We start from the raw sequence: 19,488 nt of genomic DNA on the forward strand, positions 1-19,488 counted from the left end.
AGTTTTGATGTCTCCTATGCTTAGGCTCTTGCCAGTGAAGAATCATAGCCTCCTTCTGGCTGCCTGCAGAAGCCAATCTCAAAATGTACAACTCTTGGCTCCTCCAGCACCCATGTCTGCCTGCGTAATGCCATGATTCCTGCCATGATGATAATGGACTGATCCTCTGAAACTGTAAGTCAGCTCCAACTAGATGTTGTCTTTTCTAAGAGTTGCCTTGGTCATGGGGTGTCTTCATAGCATTAAAACTCTAAGGCAGTGACTTTTCTGCCATTAGTCAGTTTTGAAGCACCAAGGAGATAAAACTTTAGCTTCAAAACCCACAAAGCATTTTGCACAATGACACTGAATTACTGTAGGGTTTTCTCTTTTTCTAGAGTAATGAGTTATATTTACAGCTATATACAATCATATTGGTCTGTCTATCTATCTATCTATCTATCTATCTATCTATCTATCTATCTATCTATCACCTATCTACCTGTCTATCACCTATGTGTGTATCTAAAGGGATTTATTGTTGGAGTTGAGTCATGTCATTATGAAATTTGAGAAAGGCAGTATACATTTTTGTAAGCTGAAAATTAAAGTAGTGGTGATAGATTCTATCTCTAACTTATATCTAAATTGAGTAGATGTAATGGTGTAGTCCTCATTGGGACTGTGCCTTCAGAAGAGATTAATGCAGCTCTCATAACACCTCAGTAGTTCTCAGAAATGTTTGTTTAAAAGGCTGAGGTTGATCCCACTCAGGGGTTTGAGAACTTGTGTCATGTCATTTGGACTTTCCATTTTCAAAATAGTTTGATAAATAGCCTCTTTATGACTTTGCATATCTTGTGAATTTTACATTCTATCACATGATGGATTTCGTTTTCTGTATTTTATCAATTTAAATAATAATCTCTCAGAAAATAGAGTGTTACAAGCTGTCTTTGCATCCTTTAGACTATTAGGTTGACTTATAATATTAAGCATTAAAATATTCCTTTGACAGCAGTGTACCACTTTAAACTCAGTCTCCAAATAAAAATATGAGTTATGATTCTGCTAAACCTGAAACTACTATTTTGTATAGAACTGAAAGCACACCAGTCTCTTTGGCTAAGGAGAAGGGAAAATCAGGCAACATTTACATTTCTGATATCCCATAAATTAAATGTTTTAATGTAAATTAATATTTAGATGCTTATGTAAGGTGAACCTGGTATTTATTTACTATAAACATGTTTATTCAAAAATATATTGAACTAATGAATAGATACATTTGACAGTGAGCTTTCTTACTTCTACAATTAGTTACGTGGTGCTAACTTGCATGGATAACTACTTTTATGCATTTTTGTATTCCTCCTGTCTTCAGTGAACTTCTCATGTGTCCATGGGCCACAATGCTTTGAAGTCCCATCATAGTCACAGGATATGGAGTTTTTAAAAGACACTGCCACAGACAGATATCCTGTATTCCATGCTTTCTCTTCCTTATTGCCATTGAGGTATACTCCGATCTCCCTTGAGTAGTCAGAATCAATCTGAACTTAACACAGTCATTTCCTTGGTGGCCTTTGGCCTCAAAGTAGGTGGCAGGTTGTGCAGATCTTTTGCTAATATTTCACATGAGACACCTATTCATATTTTAATTAATTCATTCATTTGTATAGAGAACTCTGTTCATGTTTCTTGTCTTAGGGTTTCATTGCTCTGAGGAGACACCATGGCCAAGGCAACTCTTAAAAAGGCTAACATTTATTTGGGACTGGCATACAGTTTCAGAAATTAGTCCATTATAATCACATTAGGAAGCATGGCAGTTTGCAGGCAGACTTGGTGCTGGAGGAGCTGGGAGTTCTACATCTTGATCCAAAGCTGGCAGGAAGAGACTAGATTTGTTCATTCCAGATACAGTAAGTTGACAACTGAGAATAGCCATCATATACATCTTCTTTCAATATACTTATTATCAATTCTTGAATCATATTTCTTTCAAAAGTCAAATGCACAACCAAGCACACTGACCAAATTTATGGCAGCTATGGAGATTTTCACTTACCACTGCTTCTCAGAGCTGAACCAGAGGGAGATTGGAGAACTTCAGCTGTCTGTTTCACCAGATATTGCCTTATAAAAGCCAGTTGGCACAAATGTCTTCAAACAGCAAAGTAAGTGGATAATATAGGGCACCCATAATGCCAGCACTAGGGAGACTAAGATAAGGTGGTCTCAAATTACTGTTTTGACTAGTCTATAAGATGGAAAGTTTCTTTTATGGTCCTATCTGTTTCATATTCTGTATGCCACGTGGGCCTTGATAAGTGTGATTTTCCTAGTTTGTGAACATTTTCTTCTTTGATTTTGTCGACCTGTGACCTGTGACCTGTTGCCTGTGACCTTGGCATCTCTCATAGGTTTAGTCTTTTTATAATGTCACAGAGTTCCTGCATGTCTCATCCTTGTGTTTAGAGTTTACATTTTCTTTGAGTCAAGTCCTACATCTTGTCTTTGAGACCTGATATTCTCTCTGTTGTGTAATCGAATCTGTTCATATGTGTCTTTCTTATGAGTCTTTTTAAAGACTAAATTTATGAAATTTTTATTTTGAGTTTTATTTTGGCTTTTGTTCCAAGATTCTATCACTATATTAAATTGTATTTTAATACCTTGAATTGTTTTTACTATTTCATTCAACTGCCCATGTTCTTGTGCTCGTCATTCTGACATTGATTCATGTCCCCTTTGTGCCTCTTGATGATGTTTATTATTGGCATTTCGAAACTATTGTTTTGTACATTTAAGTCTGTTTTTATCAGGGAATATTATCACAGAGTTACTATTTTTTGACATAGATCTATTGTCCTGGTTATTCCTATTTGCATTCTTGCAATGCAACCTAGAAATCTTGAGCTAGGTTATTGATAGTGTTTCTTGGTAAAGAGCCTCATTTATTTTTAGTTGGATGTCTTCTTAGAGTCTAGTTTTAAGATTTATTTGCACACTTGGCATAAATTTATTATCATTAATTATTATTTTGTATTACTACAAAAAGCAATAGATTTCACTATAATTATTTTCAAGTAGCCCTTGTGTTTGTTAATTACTTGCCCTCTGTTCTCCCTGTGGCCTTGCACTAGTTATAGTCACCTTTGAGCACCACTTCTTCCTCCACACTGCCTTCCCATTGTCACTGTCTCCTTATTATTTCATAAACTACACTCCCATTTGCACTCTATTAGAGACATTAAAAGTTAATATCTGCATATGAGAGAGAACATAACTGTTTTGTCTTTATCTTATAGGTCTGTATCACCTCAGTTAATACAAACCATTTACAACATTCATGTGGAGCATTTTCTTTTTTTTTTTTAATTTTTTTATTAATTTATTCTTGTTACATCTCAATGGTTATCCCATCCCTTGTATCCTCCCATTCTTCCCTGCCTCCCATTTTCCCCTTACTCCCTTCCCCTATGACTGTTCCTGAGGGAGATTACCTCCCCCTGTATATGCTCATAGGGTATCAAGTCTCTTCTTGGCAACCTGCTGTCCTTCCTCTGAGTGCCACCAGGTCTCCCCCTCCAGGGGACATGGTCAAATGTGAGGCACCAGAGTACGTGAGAAAGTCATATCCCACTCTCCACTCAACTGTGGAGAATGTTCTGACCATTGGCTAGATCTGGGTAGGGGTTTAAAGTTTACCGCCTGTATTGTCCTTGGCTGGTGCCTTAGTTTGAGCGGGACCCCTGGGCCCAAATGGATTGAGCTAGAAATGATCATAATGAGTGAGTTAACCCAGAAGCAGAAAGACTCAAATGGTATATACTCACTTATATCTGCATACTAGCCCAAGGGGCATGTCCCATGAAAGCCTTCACTTACCAGGAAACTGGGACAGAGGGGAGGACATCCCATTGGGATTCTAGATGAGAGACGCATGGGAGAATAGCAAAGTAGAAGGATCCAGAGGGTCCTAGAAACCTACAAGTAGAACATTATGTGGAGCATTTTCACTCATTCCCTTTTGCATAGAAAATTTTAGTTTTAATAAAGCCAAAAGATCACTTTCCCATGCACCATAAATTTGACATTCATCTACTTTATTCTAAAACTGTACCAGGTCTTCCAGGTAGTGCTGCTACATTCTTTTTGTTTCTTCTGATATATTCCCCTTCCCCCGGAATGTCACGGTTTTTTACTTATAAGAAGGAAGGGGGCAAGTTCTTCCATGTCTTTCATTACCTGTTAATCATTTTGTTGCTGTTGGAGAGAGGCTTCCTGATAGTTTTGATAACAGAATAAGTAATGTGGCTCATCTGACAATATGCATTGTCTATGGCCTGATAGAGTGTGTTTGGTCCTTGATTCCAAACATTTTTCTCTTTTATCCACATGGTTTCTTTCTGTGCGTCCTCAGAGTCTAATCTAGTCATGTCAAGTTCATGCCAGTGTATGACCAGGGACACTGTGTTGGTTCCAGCAGACCACTTTGGCACAGCTCCCGGAGATGCTGACAGCATCGAGTTTCCTTACCTCTCTCTCTCACTGCTTTATGATCCTTCCCTGTGGGAACTGTCCATTGTGCACATGAGTCATTGGGTAAAGTGTGATAAAGTTGTGAAAGAATGCTTAAAAGATGTACTTAGAGACTCTTAAAATAGACAATGGGTTGGCAAAGAGAATGCATTCAAAAAACATCCTTCGTCTTTGTGAATAGATGAAGTCTGGTGTGGAGCAGGATGCTTGCCACTTTGACTGCAGAATGGAAGAGAAAGGTTATTGATGAAGAACATTCATGGACCAGCCCATGATCACTCAGAAGACCTGAGACCATCCTACTGCGTCTCTTAAGGCATTACTTCATTGTTATTGTAGATAAGGGATTGGCTAACTGGAGGAATTCCTTTAATTCTTTTGTGAATAAATATTATTTTAAGGAAATTATACAATTATTCTAATAGTATGAAGTTAATGAAAAAAATATTGAGTTCTAGCTTCTGAATCAATCTTTAGAGATCCCATAACAATTGCCATCACTTGGAAGCTTGTCTCAATAATTTTATTTCTGGCTAAATTACAAAGATTTATATTATCCATGACAAGCAGAGATCTGTTTTTAATAAACTACATTTAAACACGTGCTTTAATAATAATGAAATAAATAACTATATGACAATGATGTGTATTCTCTCTGTCGTACTTACTAAATTTTCACACACACAATTATATGAATAGAAGCAACCTCACAAAGTACTGTTAATATTATGACAATATCTTAGTGATCTGAAGTCCTAGTTACAAATTATTTACTATATTATGAAAGTTTGAATGATAAGATGATGATGGCATTAGTAGACATTGTTTGACTAATTAAGCAAAAGCAAAAGATCTTGTTAAAAATGTAAAGTATCAATGCTTCCCTTACCATTATATTCATAAAATTACATATTTTAATAATGTCTTAGAGAGACAATATCGTACTTTTATCCATGGCAGCTCTAAAAATCATATTCTATGTAACTACGTGCATTGCCTTCATGTTCTTGTACATAGCTGTGAAGAAATTATTACTTAAGATACATTTTATAATTGGACTTAATAAAATAATTTTAATATAAGACATGATTTTTTGTATTCAAATACATAACTGTTTAGGTTATATACAAATATAGACAGAATTTTAGAGGTAACATCACAGTGTGATTTTCTCTTACAGATTCAGAGAAGGAGGTTGCCATAGGCCAAGGTGTCATTGCTGGGTCTCCCTGCTGAGACAGCAATCTGATCATTTTTTTTTTTTTTTTGATTTTTGGTTTTTTTGTTTGTTTGTTTTGTTCTTTTCGTATGTCCGTACGCTTTCAATAAGGCCATGTGTATCACACATGGCACCCAGATTCGGTTGTTTGGAATAAGACCAAGGGCGTTTTCTCTTCTCAGCTTGTATACATAGCGTGGAGTGCTGCCAGGAGAGAGCACAATAGCTAAACACTCCTGAAAGGTCTTGTAGTGATTAATTATGGTGTTTTGGGGTATGTTGTAATGCAAATGACTTAAACTGTATGAAGATCGTGTTTCTAATATTAGTCCAGTTTCATATTGACCCCTCCCCTAAGTTTCGATTTCTTCTTAGAGGAGTGAAGAAGCTCCATTACTCAAGCACATCTTCACATCTTGACTTTTTCATTACCTCTTTTACACAACTGCTATGGATTATAATAAGTAACTCCTCAGGGTGATTAGCATCATTTGATCAAGATGACTATACGTTATTAATGACAAAGATAAGGACACACCTCACTTTGCCATGTTCCACCATCCTATTGGTCTATTGCCCTTTTGCTGGTATTTTATCAGCTTGGCTTCTTCTCGTGGCTAGTCTCCAGGGGTTACTGTTTCAATTTGTATTTACCTTCCTGGTAAACTCATTTGATCCCAAGGATTTTTTTTTCTGAATATATTTATGTATTTCAATAAAGTTCAAAGGTAGAGTCTCAGATTTCTACAACTGTCCTTACATATCTTTTGGGTTAGCTCAGTGTGACCTGAAATGTTAAAGGAGGGTATGGAATCATTTATTATATAAAGAAACAGCTTTCACTGTTAAATTATGAAAATAATGGAAATAGATATTTCAGTTATTATTAATAATATATATTTTATAGGTGTTATTCTAGTTAATCTCCACACATGTACCTGTGTCCACAGGCTTCATAAGGTGAAAACCAGATCCAAGTACTAGGACTTTTTAACTATCTAGCTGCTTTATTCCAATGCATGTAGCTGTCTGTGAGTCTGGTTTGCTTTCTTATTCTCTTTATTGAATTTACCAGCACAACCTCCTAGTTTACATTAGAAAATGTATTCATAGTTTGTCAGTTCCTACCATTTCATTAGTACTGTCTTTGAACAGTATATAGCATATCTTATTTAATTATTATAACTCTATAACTCAGCTATATCCTTTTATAGGTTTCCATTCCAGGATTCACCTAGGGTTTTCCTATTCTCTCTCTCTCTCTCTCTCTCTCTCTCTCTCTCTCTCTCTCTCTCTCTCTCTCTCTCTGTCTCTGCCTCTCTCTCTGTCTCTGTCTCTGTCTCTCTCTCTCTCTCTCTCTCTCACTCTCTTTCATAATTTCTGTCTTTTGAATTCATCTAATTTTGAACCAATCCCTGTTTCTGGATGTAAGAACTCTGTGAGAAATATTAGTACACATTGATTGCCATTTGGAGAGAAGGAGAAAGCAAGGCGTCACCATAAGGCAAGATGGTGTTGAGCACATGGCTGTAGGAACAGACTGATGGAGCAGAAGCCTCCTCAGACGTCATCAGATTGCCAAGTGATTGGCTTTTATGTGGGTTTTAAAAGTACAATGATTAGAGAATCTCAGGCTCTTCCAAGTATAGTTCTTACAGTCTAAGAACTTTAGCTAAACAGCTTACGTCATTGCAGAAGTAGCTGATTAAAAAATACTGCTGTAACAATTTACTGCATTGATTAATAAAGAAAGAATAATTCACCTTTCTCCAAATGGTAACCAATGTGGGGCTTGCACCTAAGTTTACAGTCTGAGAAATCTTGGGTGAAAGATGGTTTCTTAGTCAAAGAGCAGGAAACCAAAGCGGAATGCCTTTCAAAGGCACTGCTCTCTTAAGAGAAGCTGCTGCCTTCCAATGAAGCAGCAGAGGGTAGGTAACTGAGGCTGCTATTGTCTCTCTTGAACCAAAGCCTGAAGGCATAGCTACAGGCTTGAATGCATGCTAGAAAGAGCTGGGCCTAGAACGAGAGCTAAACTGGAAAGTGCTGTGGCAGATAAAGCTTGAATTTTTTTTTTTTTTTTGACCTTGTTTTGGTTGTTGTTGTCATGGGCCTGGTTACAATATGTTCAGTGCTGATCATGGTTTTCTGTACCCTCTCAACAAAAGTTCAAGATGAAGTGAATTTATGTCAGGATGAAATTGAAGGATGTAATACTAAATTGCAAACAATGAAAATGGAGGAGAAAAAAAAGAACTCTTACTGATAGAAATAATAGTTTGATAGCAGCTGGAGCTTAGGGCTCTCTAGCTGAAAGATGTCTGTCAGTTATTCCTGGAAAGGGCCCACTGACACATTCTAGCAACAACTAAATTTCAGAGTAATATGGACATGACTTCAACGTTGCAGTATGAGATGGCACAACTGGCCCACAACTTAGAAATTTCTTGTTTCTTTGTTTGATTTTTGTTTCAAAGCTTTGAGTTACAATGGTATCTAATTGATCTGAAGTATTTGAGATGAGTGGTGGTGATGCATTGCCCTTACTCCCAACACAAAGGAAGCAGAGACAGGCAGATCTCTGTAAATTATAGTCCACCCTGGTTTACACAATAAGTCAGGGCGGGTCCCCATGATAATAAGATATTACTTACAATGACAGTCTTTTACCTAAAATGATATTTTTCTTATAGTTCTTATGTAAGTTTTCTGTTAATATTGAATAATAATGTCTTTACTGAGCTAGGGGAATGATGCACATCAATCTTAGGCTTATGTAAGATGAAGATGATATCACACTGCCCTAAAAGGTCAGCCAGTATCTGTACAAAGTGGTATTCGGCTTAATAGAGATTCTCTGTTAATCACACACACACACACACACACACACACACACACACACACACACACACATACTGGTGTGAGATATTATATCTATACAATTCATTTATAATACAAGGTTTTTAAAGCTGCTATCATAAACTGTTCAGTTTTTAATAATAATTAAATAATGCAAGATAATTGTTAGTTGGTCAACTCATGGTCATATCAGATACTAGTCTAATTTAGCAAAGAAATATACACCCTAGGTTTAACATAGATAGGATTCTATAGACAAATAGATTATATAAAATTGACTAAATAGGTGATCTTCAAAACCTCAGAGACCTACAGAAAATGACATTTAAAGATAATTTTACTAATTTAAGGATTCTTATACAATAAGAACTGGCAGCTCCTGGCAGTACCCCAGTCTACTTCAAAGAAGGTGATGAGCACTGAAGAACTTTCATATGGAGGGGTTTCAAATATGGTAAGCAAGCTACCTGATCAAAGAAATGTCCTTGTTGGTATCACAGACAGAATTGTGCCTGAAATGGGCAAGCTTGGATGGATGCTGAGTTGACTGCCATACTCTGGAAATACAGGGTAAGAGATTCCTTAATAGTTCCTGCTTCAAAAATATGTCTGTCAAATATACTGGGCCAGAAGGCTGAAGATACACAACATTATAGAGAGTTTTGAGTGGCTGTCCAGGCAGTGAACTGTCTCTGTCTTTCCTTTCTTCCTTCCTTCTTTCTTTCTTTCTTTCCTTCCTTCTTTTCTTTTGAGTTTTAGAAGCTGCTAACCTGTACTTCCTGCTTATTCAGGTAATTAATTTTATTTCTTCTCACTTCTCTGATGGAGTTGAAGACTAGACAGTTGTAGTTTTACTGTGCTTAGTTGCTTAGGAGTTAAGAGGATGTTTTAAGGTGTAGATAGCTGTCTTTGGATTGATAGGTATAAGATATGATAGAGGATAATTTATGTGCAAAACTTTAGACTCACCAATATAAGATAAATAATATTTTCTTTAAGGTTGCCAAATACCTTTCAACTAGACATTATGTGTGTAAGTCTTATCTATTTGTTTTTATGATTGTTTCATAATTATTCTTACTGTATGTAGTCTAAAAATGACCCTTTTAATTAGACAGAAAAAGAGAGATGCTGGAGGGAGGTCCAACTGTGTTTTCAAATGCTAATTTCTGTGTCTTGAGATCTGGTTATTGCCTTACCATGAGTATTGTTATGAATGCTGGACTGTCTCCTGTAACCGTGTGATGATAAGTAATGATCCTCAGTTATACCTGATTGGCTAAATAAAGATGCTGAAGCTTATGACTGGATTAAAGACAGGGAGATGGACTTTTACGTTCCTGGGCTTGGGTTTGAGGGAGAAACAAAAAACAGAAAAGGAAGAGGAGGAGAGAAGAACAAAAAAGGAGTCATGATAAGGCAGAGCATGTAGCCTATGAAGAGACTGATGGAGCAGAAGCTGCCTTGAGAGTCATCAGATTGACTAGTGATTGGTTTTTATGTGGGTTTTAAACGTACTAGGATTAGAGTATCTCAGAAGATGCCCAGCATAATGCCTACAGCTTAAAAAGAAATAATAGTCTCTCTGTGTCAATCTTTGGGGAACTAGCTGGTTAAAAACAAACCAAACCAACAACCAACCAAACAAAAGTATTGTTGTAATAATTTATTGCATTTTTAATATAGAAACAATAATTCACATTTCTACAGAAAGGTAAGCCATTTAAAAATAACAATGATTCAGAACCAGAAATAATTCAAATTACATACAAATAAATTTAGATTTTCTAATTGAATAACCCAGGGCGCAATTCCAAGGACTCTTTCCCTGGTATTAGGTCATGTGAGCAAGGCAGAAGCTCTCACCAATCCTTTGCTCTATTTTCTTCTTGTACCCTTTCTTCTCTTCCAACGAGATGGCCTCCAGCAGGCTTGGAAGCTACGCTTTACGTGAATCTGAGCAGAGACTGTCCTTTGTAAAGACTACACAGGAAAACCCTTTCTTCATGAGCTGTCTCTTTCACACTAGCTATGCTTTGGTTACGTGTATATTTTTGAAGCAGCTGCTTAAGCTAAGAACAAGGCAGAAGGATGGGCTATGAAAAGGATTGTCAACCTGTGCATTTGACCCTTTTTGGGGGTCATATCAGAAATCCTGCATACCAGATAGTTACGTTAAGATTCATAACAGCAGCAAAATTGCAGTTATGATGTAGCAATGAAATAATTTTATGGTTGAGGTCACCACAGCAGGAGGAATTGTGCTAAAGGGCCATAGCATTAAGATGGTTACTCTGCCTAAAAGATGTGTAGGGATAAAGAAATTGCAAAGATTGAAGGAATGTTCAATGAATGCTGGACCACACCATTCAAGAGAGCCAACCCTTGATGCCATTAACGACACGCTGCTATGCTTGCAGATGTGGGCCTAGCATAGCTCTCTTCTGATAGGCCCCAGTCAGCAATGGATTGTAACAGATGCTGGGTCTCACAGCCAAACGTTGGGCAGAACACAGCCTTGTGGAAGAGTGGGAGGAAGGATAGAAACACCCGGAGGGAACAGTAGCTCCACAAGAAGACCAACAAAGACAAATAACCTGGGCCCAGGGGTATGTGCAGAGACTGAAATACCAACCAAGGACCATGCATGGACCTGATCTATGCCCACTAAACATATCCATCCTCTGGGCAACTTGGTCTTCATGTGGATCCTCTGGTAAGAGGATTGGGGCTGTCTCTGACACAGAATTTCTTGCACGCTTTTTGATCATTTTCCCCTGGTGGGGCTCCCTTGCCAGGCCACAGTGTTAGAGGATGCTTTCAGTCCTGATGTGACTCAATGCTCTAGGATGGGTAGGTAATGGGGGCTTCCCTTTTCTGAGGGATAGAGGAGGGGAATATATGAAAGAGGAAGGGAGAATGGGACTGGGGGCAGAAGAGAGAGGGGGCTATGGATGGGATATTAACTGAATAAATAAATAAATTAATACAAAAAAGATGATTGAGAACCCCTGGGTTAGTTATAACTTTCCTTGAAGGAACAATAATAACATCTTCTCCAAACCTACAGGAAGAAGGGGAGTTTCTCCCTCTGCAAGTCCTGAGGGCATTCTAACTGTACCAAATTCACTGACGGGTATAGGGTTTGGCACTTGATTGATGTCTGAATGTATTATTTAAATAATTTGGGTGATGTTCATATTTGTGAGTTAATTGGAATAAAGTGATTTTGTTTAAATAATTAATAAAATGTTCTTACCTTGATTAGAATGAGAGAAATTTTATTCTGTAGCTAAATGAGTGGCACAGAAATAACAATTTAACTAGGTGGTCGAAATAACATGTTCCAATATGGAAGCAGTTTGAAAAAGATTTTATAGTTACAGAACAAAAGATTCACCCACACAAGTCACTTTTTAAAAAAATAATTTTATTAATTTACTCATGTGACATCTCAATTGTTATCCCATACTCTGTATCCTCCCATTTCTCCCTCCCTCCCATTTTCCCCTTACTCCCCTCCCCTATGACTGTGACTGAGGGGGACCTCCTCCCCCATATATGCTCATAGGGTATCAAGTCTCTTCTTGGTAGCCTGCTATCCTTCCTTTGAGTTCTGCGAGGCCTCCCATCCAGGTGATGTAGTCAAATATGGGGCACCAGAGTTTGTGTGAAAGTCAGACCCCACTCTCCACTCAACTGTGAAGAATGTCCTGTTCATTGCCTAGATCTGGGTAGAGGTTTGAATAGATGGTTGGGGATGTGAGAAAGAAAATGGGTTAGAGCAAAGTTGAGGAGTCTCTGCTATAGATTTCAGATGTCATCGGATGACATTTTTACATTTTGGGGTTGGTGAAAGCTAATTGCCTGCTAAGTTATTATACCACAAAAGTTTCCTCTTGATAGTGGCAAGGATGCCGATTAAACATGGAGATGGGCAGTGAATGGCTCTTAATGGGCTACAGATGTTTCAAGAAATATTGTCTCTGGATCAGCAACATTCCAAGGATCAACAGATATGAAGTTCTGGAAAATTAATGAGCTTTGTAGAATCTTTAATATTGATATCCCCTTATATTCATTCCCCTAGGCATTTTCCTTCACACTAGGGATGCAGGCCATGAGTGAGTATTGCAATGTGGACCGTGCCAGAAGTAACAACTTCCTCCATTAGTGTACTCCCACATCAATATTTTCTGTGCTAATGTACTCATGTCTCAACGGTTTATCAACACACAGTGTATTAGATGCTAGTTAGTGCTTCGATGAGCTCATGCCTTTGTGACAGGAACCAGAAATTAAAATGTCATGTTAGATGTTCTAATAGGTATTACTAGAGGGGCCATTTGGAGAAAAATTCAGAGTTAGGAATGAATGTGAGGAGTCAACAAGTAATGTTTTCTTGAAAAAGAGCACCAGAGTTGGGAGGTGGTGTCCCATGTCTTTATCCCAGCACTGAGGAGGCAGAGGCAAATGGTGTCTGAGTTTGAGGCCAGCCTGATCTACAATGTGAGTTCCATGGTAGCCAGGGCACACAGAGAAACCCTGACTTGAGAAAGAAAGAAAGAAGGAAAGAAAGAAAGAAAGAAAGAAAGAAAGAAAGAAAGACAAAGAAAGAGAGAAAGAGGAAGGAAAAAAGAAAGGAAGGAATTAAGAAAGAAAAAGAGCAAACACCAGATTTGAGTTGTTTTGAGTTTAAGGTCCCACAAGAATTTGCCAACTGAAAAAAGATATTTCAGATAGAGCTGTCTGCCTAAAGGCACATAGTAATAAATGGTGTCATTCACTTGACAACTAGAAGCAATATTATATAAGAATATTTATTCAAGGGGTTTCGGGATTTTGTAAACTATTATTACAAATATAAGTACAAAAATAGATGACTCTATAATTGGTCCAAGTGAAGTATGGATTACATTGTAAATATTGGTTGCCTTTACTTCTCATGGTTTCTGAGTTTTGAGCCCAGGCACTTAAAGAAAATTAATGGAGTATATGTGGGATGTGATATTTTGAAATGGGATGTGCTCACACAGACAAGAGACTCAGACCCCAATAAGTAGCTTTTATTTATTTTTATTTATTTTTTCTTTTTAAATTTTTATTTTATTTTTGTACATACACATTTATATTATTACACATATATACAATAGATTACCTATGGTAAGAAGACCAGTGACACAATCAGGAATTATATACATGTAACTTTCTTAGTGTTTTGGCTGTTTGTATTTGACAGCCTTGAAAAAGACATCTTTCTTATTTTGAAGGAGCCTACTGCTGGCTTCCTTCCTCTGTTCCCTGGTGAAGCCATTTACCATTCATACTCCAACAAGAAGAGAAGAAACACTGGGTGGGAGAACACAGATTAGTTTCATAGAGAAGCAAAGTGACTCTTCCACCCCAAAGAGTAGTTTGCCTTTGACTTAAAAGTAAACTAAAGTTAAAGAAAAGAAAGAAAACCTAAGAAGTCTTCAAAGAAAAAGTCACTTCTTAATATGCAAATGGGGAACACTTCAAGGTTGTGGAACATTTCCAGGTAAGGCTTAACCATAAATTGCTTTCCTTCCTTTGGTTGTCATTGGGACTGTTTGTTAACAAGTCTGGGATAACAGGCTTGTGCATACATAGCATGGACAAATGTTTTTGTGGTTAAGAAACTAAATATAAAGGCAAGATATATGTTATTCTCTAAGACATCCTGTGTTAGGGACTGCTGCTGCAAGAGTTCTCCCTCTAGGGCAAGTGGCATTCTTTCTTTGGACTGACTGAGAGGCACAGCTTTTGTGTAATACTTTTGTGTAATGTGTAATACTTTTGTGGAAAGCAAGCAAACCAACCAACCAACAAACAAAAACAAATCATGTTTAATCTTGCATTGCTTGGGAGGGGGAGGGAATCCACATGCAGGTTGCCAGTATATTTTATTGTTTCCAGAGTGTCCATTGTTCTCTTAAAATTCATGCTTAAATTGTATCTTAAAATTTATTTGGACAAAAAGGATATTTCCTCTCTGTTTAGGAGTGCTTGCTGTTCTTCCGGAGAGTGAGAGTTCAGTTCTAAGCACCCATGTTGGGCATCTCACAACCACTTGTAACTCTAGCTCCAGTGACTTTGAGGTTGACTTCTCGCTTTCACAGGTACTCACAAACATGTGCTGTATGCACACATATGTGCATGCACGTGTGCGTGCACACACACACACAATAATAAAAATGAAACTTAAAAAATATTGTTCTAGAAAAAACTCTGCTTCATAAAAAGACAATCAAGTTTTGATAGTAGTTTCAATTATATACTTTTATTGAAATCACAATGTTAATTCATCATAAAACAAGATGAAATTTCTAATGAACAAATCTATAATGATACACTCTAGTGAAAATTATGACCCATTTCTTTGTATAGATTATGTTTTTCTTTTAGTAGAATTGACTGAATGAAGAGCGTAAATAAGTGTTAAAATTCAAAGGAGAAAAAAAACGAGGTCATTAAAATACTTGGCAAAATCAGCAAGAATTGCCATAAACTTACTTGAATGACATTTTTTGTCTTTTTTTTTTTATTAATTTAGTCTGTTACAATTCAATGGTTATCCCATCCCTTGTATCCACCAATTCTTCCCTCCCTCCCATTTTCCCCTTATTTCCCTCCCCTATGACTGTGCCTGAGACATGAATGACATTAAAAAAATTTTTTTTATTAGTTTATTCTTGTTACATCTCAATGGTTATTCCATCCCTTGTATCCTCCCATTCTTCCCTCCCTCACATTTCCCCCTTATTCCCCTCCCCTATGACTGTTCCTGGGGGGGATTTCCTCCCCCTGTATATGCTCATAGGGTATCAAGTCTCTTCTTGTTAACCTGCTATCCTTCCTCTGAGTGCCACCAGGTCTCCCCCTCCAGGGGACATGGTCAAATATGAGGCATTTTTACTGATATCATAGGAAGCTTCCAATGTAGCCAAGGATGACTTTGAATGTTGATACAGACTCTGCCTGTATCTACAAAATGCTCAGATTCCAGGCACATGCCATCACACCTGACTTATACAGTGCTGACGCTTGAAGTCAAGGTTTATATATATATATATAAGAGCTGTCTTTTGGAAGTAGGAACTTAGTGAATTTAAATCACTAGAATAATGAGAAGACTGATTTAGCAGATAAGATAAGAATGATGGGATGATAAGATTTGGCATCAAACATATTTATTGGCATGTCTCCAGGAGCTTTTTATGAGACATAGCCTTCCTATGTAGACTAGGCTGGTCTCGGGCTTACAAAGATCCACCTACCTGTGTGTCTGCAGTACTGGGATTAAAGTACTGAACAGTTACTCCTGGCTCTCTATGATGCCATAATAATGTGATATTAAGCATGCTTCTTAAACACTGAATTATCTTTTTCCTAATCTATGAAATGTTATATATTAAAGTCTTGGAATATCAGAGATACAGATATGGGTACTGTGCAGAAAGGGACAGCTGGCATATCATAGTACCTCACTGCTCTTTTAGTTATCACAAAGTGACTCCCCATATAGGTAGAATAAAGTTTATGGATGATATTCTGTGTTTGGGTCCTTGTCCTTAATAGAACAAATCTAGGAGATACTGGCTTCTTGACTTGGACTCAAGATTTTCAGAGTTCATTTATGTGTCAGAGTAAAGTCATATACATGCTTGTACTCTGACTGTGAGAGATGCTGGAAAAATGAGTCTCTCGCATGATCTCAGATTATGGGAAATGCTCCAAACAGAAGAACTGGAAAAAAACACTTTTGAACTTAAAAGTGAGAAGAATGTTCACCAAAGTTTCCTCATGGTTGGCCAATATCAACATTCTCTTCTCTCTTCTAAAAATCAAAAATAAACCCCTACCCAGATCTAGCCAATGGACAGAACATTCTCCACAGTTGAGTGGAGAGTGGGATATGACTTTCACACGAACTATGGTGCCTCATATTTGACCATATCCTCTGGAGGGGGAGACCTGGTAGCACTCAGATGAAGGATAGCAGGTTACCGAGAAGAGACTTGATACCCTATGAGCATATACAGGGGGAGGAAGTCCTCCTCAGTCACAGTCATAGGGGAGGGGAGTAAGGGGAAAATGGGAGGGAGGGAAGAATGGGAGGATACAAGGGATGGCATAACCATTGAGATGTAACAAGAATAAATTTTTAAAAATTTAAAAAAGTGATCAGTTGCATATAAGACAATTATTTCTATACTAAACATTTCAAATATATGATTCATAAGTGTTAAGTATAGTTACATATTTTGTGCCATTTTTCAATGAGTCTAAGATGATCAGTTCCTTAAGTGTGCTTCACTCTTGATACCAATTTTCCTTTACCATGCTTACTTTATTCTTTTGGCTCCAATTGGCTTAAACAAACTCCCACAAACCTTAAAGGTTTAGGGTAAGTGTTGGTCTCGATGCTATCATGGAATTACCACCTTTCTCTGTTTTTCTGTCCTTTACCTCTCTTGTTTTCCTTTGCCAGATTCCCTCTGGCTTAGTTTACCACTCAGGCAAGCCTCTGCAATATCACATTTTCTGGGAGGTCAGCAGGCAATAAGCACATCTCTCTTTTTGTGTTTTTTCTTTTTTATTAACTCATTCATATTACATCTCAGTTGTTATCCCATACCTTGTATCCCCCCATAGCCCCTCCATCCCACTTTCATCCTATTCCCCTGCCTTATGACTGTGACTGAGGGGGACCTCCTCCTGTATATGATCATAGGGTATCAAGTCTTTTCTGGGTAGCCTGCTATCTTTCCCCTGAGTGCCAGCAGGCCTACCCATCAAGGGGAAGTTGTCAAATATAGGGCATTAGAGTTCATGTGAAAGTCAGTCCCCACTCTTCACTCAGCTGTGGAGAATATCTTGTCCATTGGCTAGATTTGGGTAGAGATTCAATGTTTACTGCATGTATTGTGCTTGGTTGGTGCTATAGTTTGAGCAGAACCCCTGGGCCCAGATCTGTCTATCATAATGTTCTTCTCATAGGTTTCTAGGACCCTTTGGATCCTTCTAGTTCCCCATTCTCCCACACTTCTCTCACCTAGAGTCCCAATAGTATGTCCTCACATCTATCCCACTTTCATGGTAAGTGAAGACTTTCATGGGACATGCCCCTTTGGGCTAGTGTCCAGTTATAAGTGAGTATATACCATTTGAGTCTTTCTGCTTCTGGGTTAACTCATTCATTACCATCATTTCTAGTTCAATCCATTTGTCCACAAATTTTGGGAATTCCTTGTTTTTAATAGGTGAGTAGTATTCCGTAGTGTAAATGTACCATAGTTTCTTTATCCATTCTTCTACTGAGGGATACTTAGGCTGTTTCCATATTCTGGCTATTACGAATAAGGCCGCTATGAACATGGTTGAGCATATGTCCTTGTTGTGTGCTGGAGCATCTTCTTGGTATATTCCAAGGAGTGGAATAGCTGGGTCTTGAGGAAGCCCTATTTTCAGTTTTCTGAGATAGTACCAGATAGATTTCCAAAGTGGTTGTACTAGTTTGCATTCACACCAGCAATGAAAGGTGTTCCTCTTTCTCCACATCCTTGCCAGCATGTGGTGTCACTTGAATTTTTGATCTTAGCCATTCTGATGGGTGTAAGATGGAATCTCAGAGTTGTTTTGATTTGCATTTCCCTGATGACTAAGGAGGTTGAGCATTTCTTTAAGTGTTTCTCAGCCATTTGATATTCCTCTGTTGGGAATTCTGTTTAGTTCCAAACCCCATTTCTCAATTGGGTTATTTGGTTTGGTGATGTTTAATTTCTTGAGTTCTTTATATACTTTGGATATTAGACCTTTGTCAGATGTAGAGTTGGTGAAGATCTTTTCCCAGTCTGTAGGCTGTCATTTTGTTCTGTTGACAGTGTTTCCTGCCTTAAAGAAGCTTCTCAGCCTCATGAGGTCCTTAAGGCCTGGGATGTCGATGCTCTTTTCTGTGTCAGTGTGTTACAGGCTCTTCTCCACTTTTTCCTCTAGCTGATTTAGTATCTCTGGTTTTATGTTGAGGTATTTAATCCACTTGGACTTGGGTTTTGTGCATGGTGACAAAAATGAGTCCAACTGCATTTTTCTACATGTAGACATCCAGTTATACCAGCACCATTTGTTGAAGATGCTATCCTTTTTCCATTGAATAGATTTGGCTTCTTTGTCAAAAATCAAGTGACCATATAAAGACCTGGACAGAAGAAAAATGAGAAAGAGAATGCTTAGAGAAGAAAGCAAACAACACAGAGGTGAGCACTTCTCTTTGTTTCAAAACTAAGAAAAGGCTTCTCTGGTTGCTTAGCATAGATTTAGTGCACTGAATGACCTGTGCCTAACTGCATCTGATTGGGCACCTGATTTCACCATATTTATTTCTGAGTGAGGCAGAGCCTTAGGCTTGACAGTTCTTGTATGGTATTTATGTTCTGTAGCTTAAAGGAAGTTTCTGAAATAGTTGCCCACAGCACACACTCACACACTCATACACTCAAGAAGGTCCTAATGCATTTGGTGCATATACTTCTGTCTTGCCTTCACGAAATGAGTCCTTTCTATTGCTTAAATATAAAATATTTTCATTTTGAGATTTGATTTTAAGGTTTTATAGAACTTCTATTGCTGATAACTCTTTGTGGAAATTTCTGATCTCCTCAAAAGGAAATCCTCATTCCATCTAAGAAGGACATGTTTATGGCCAGGAAGCAATAACCTTAAGTAACTGTAATGAAGTCTGACTAAATATACTTCTTAAAGTCAAGGGCAAACAATGTTAATCACTCCATGACTAGGAAACAGCTCCTCAGCCCATATCATCTGCTTTAACTTTCATCTAATTCTTGTTTATGAACCTCTAT

The sequence above is a fragment of the Acomys russatus genome, chromosome 32, assembly GCF_903995435.1.
Source record: "Acomys russatus chromosome 32, mAcoRus1.1, whole genome shotgun sequence".
NCBI classification, from domain to species: domain Eukaryota; kingdom Metazoa; phylum Chordata; class Mammalia; order Rodentia; family Muridae; genus Acomys; species Acomys russatus.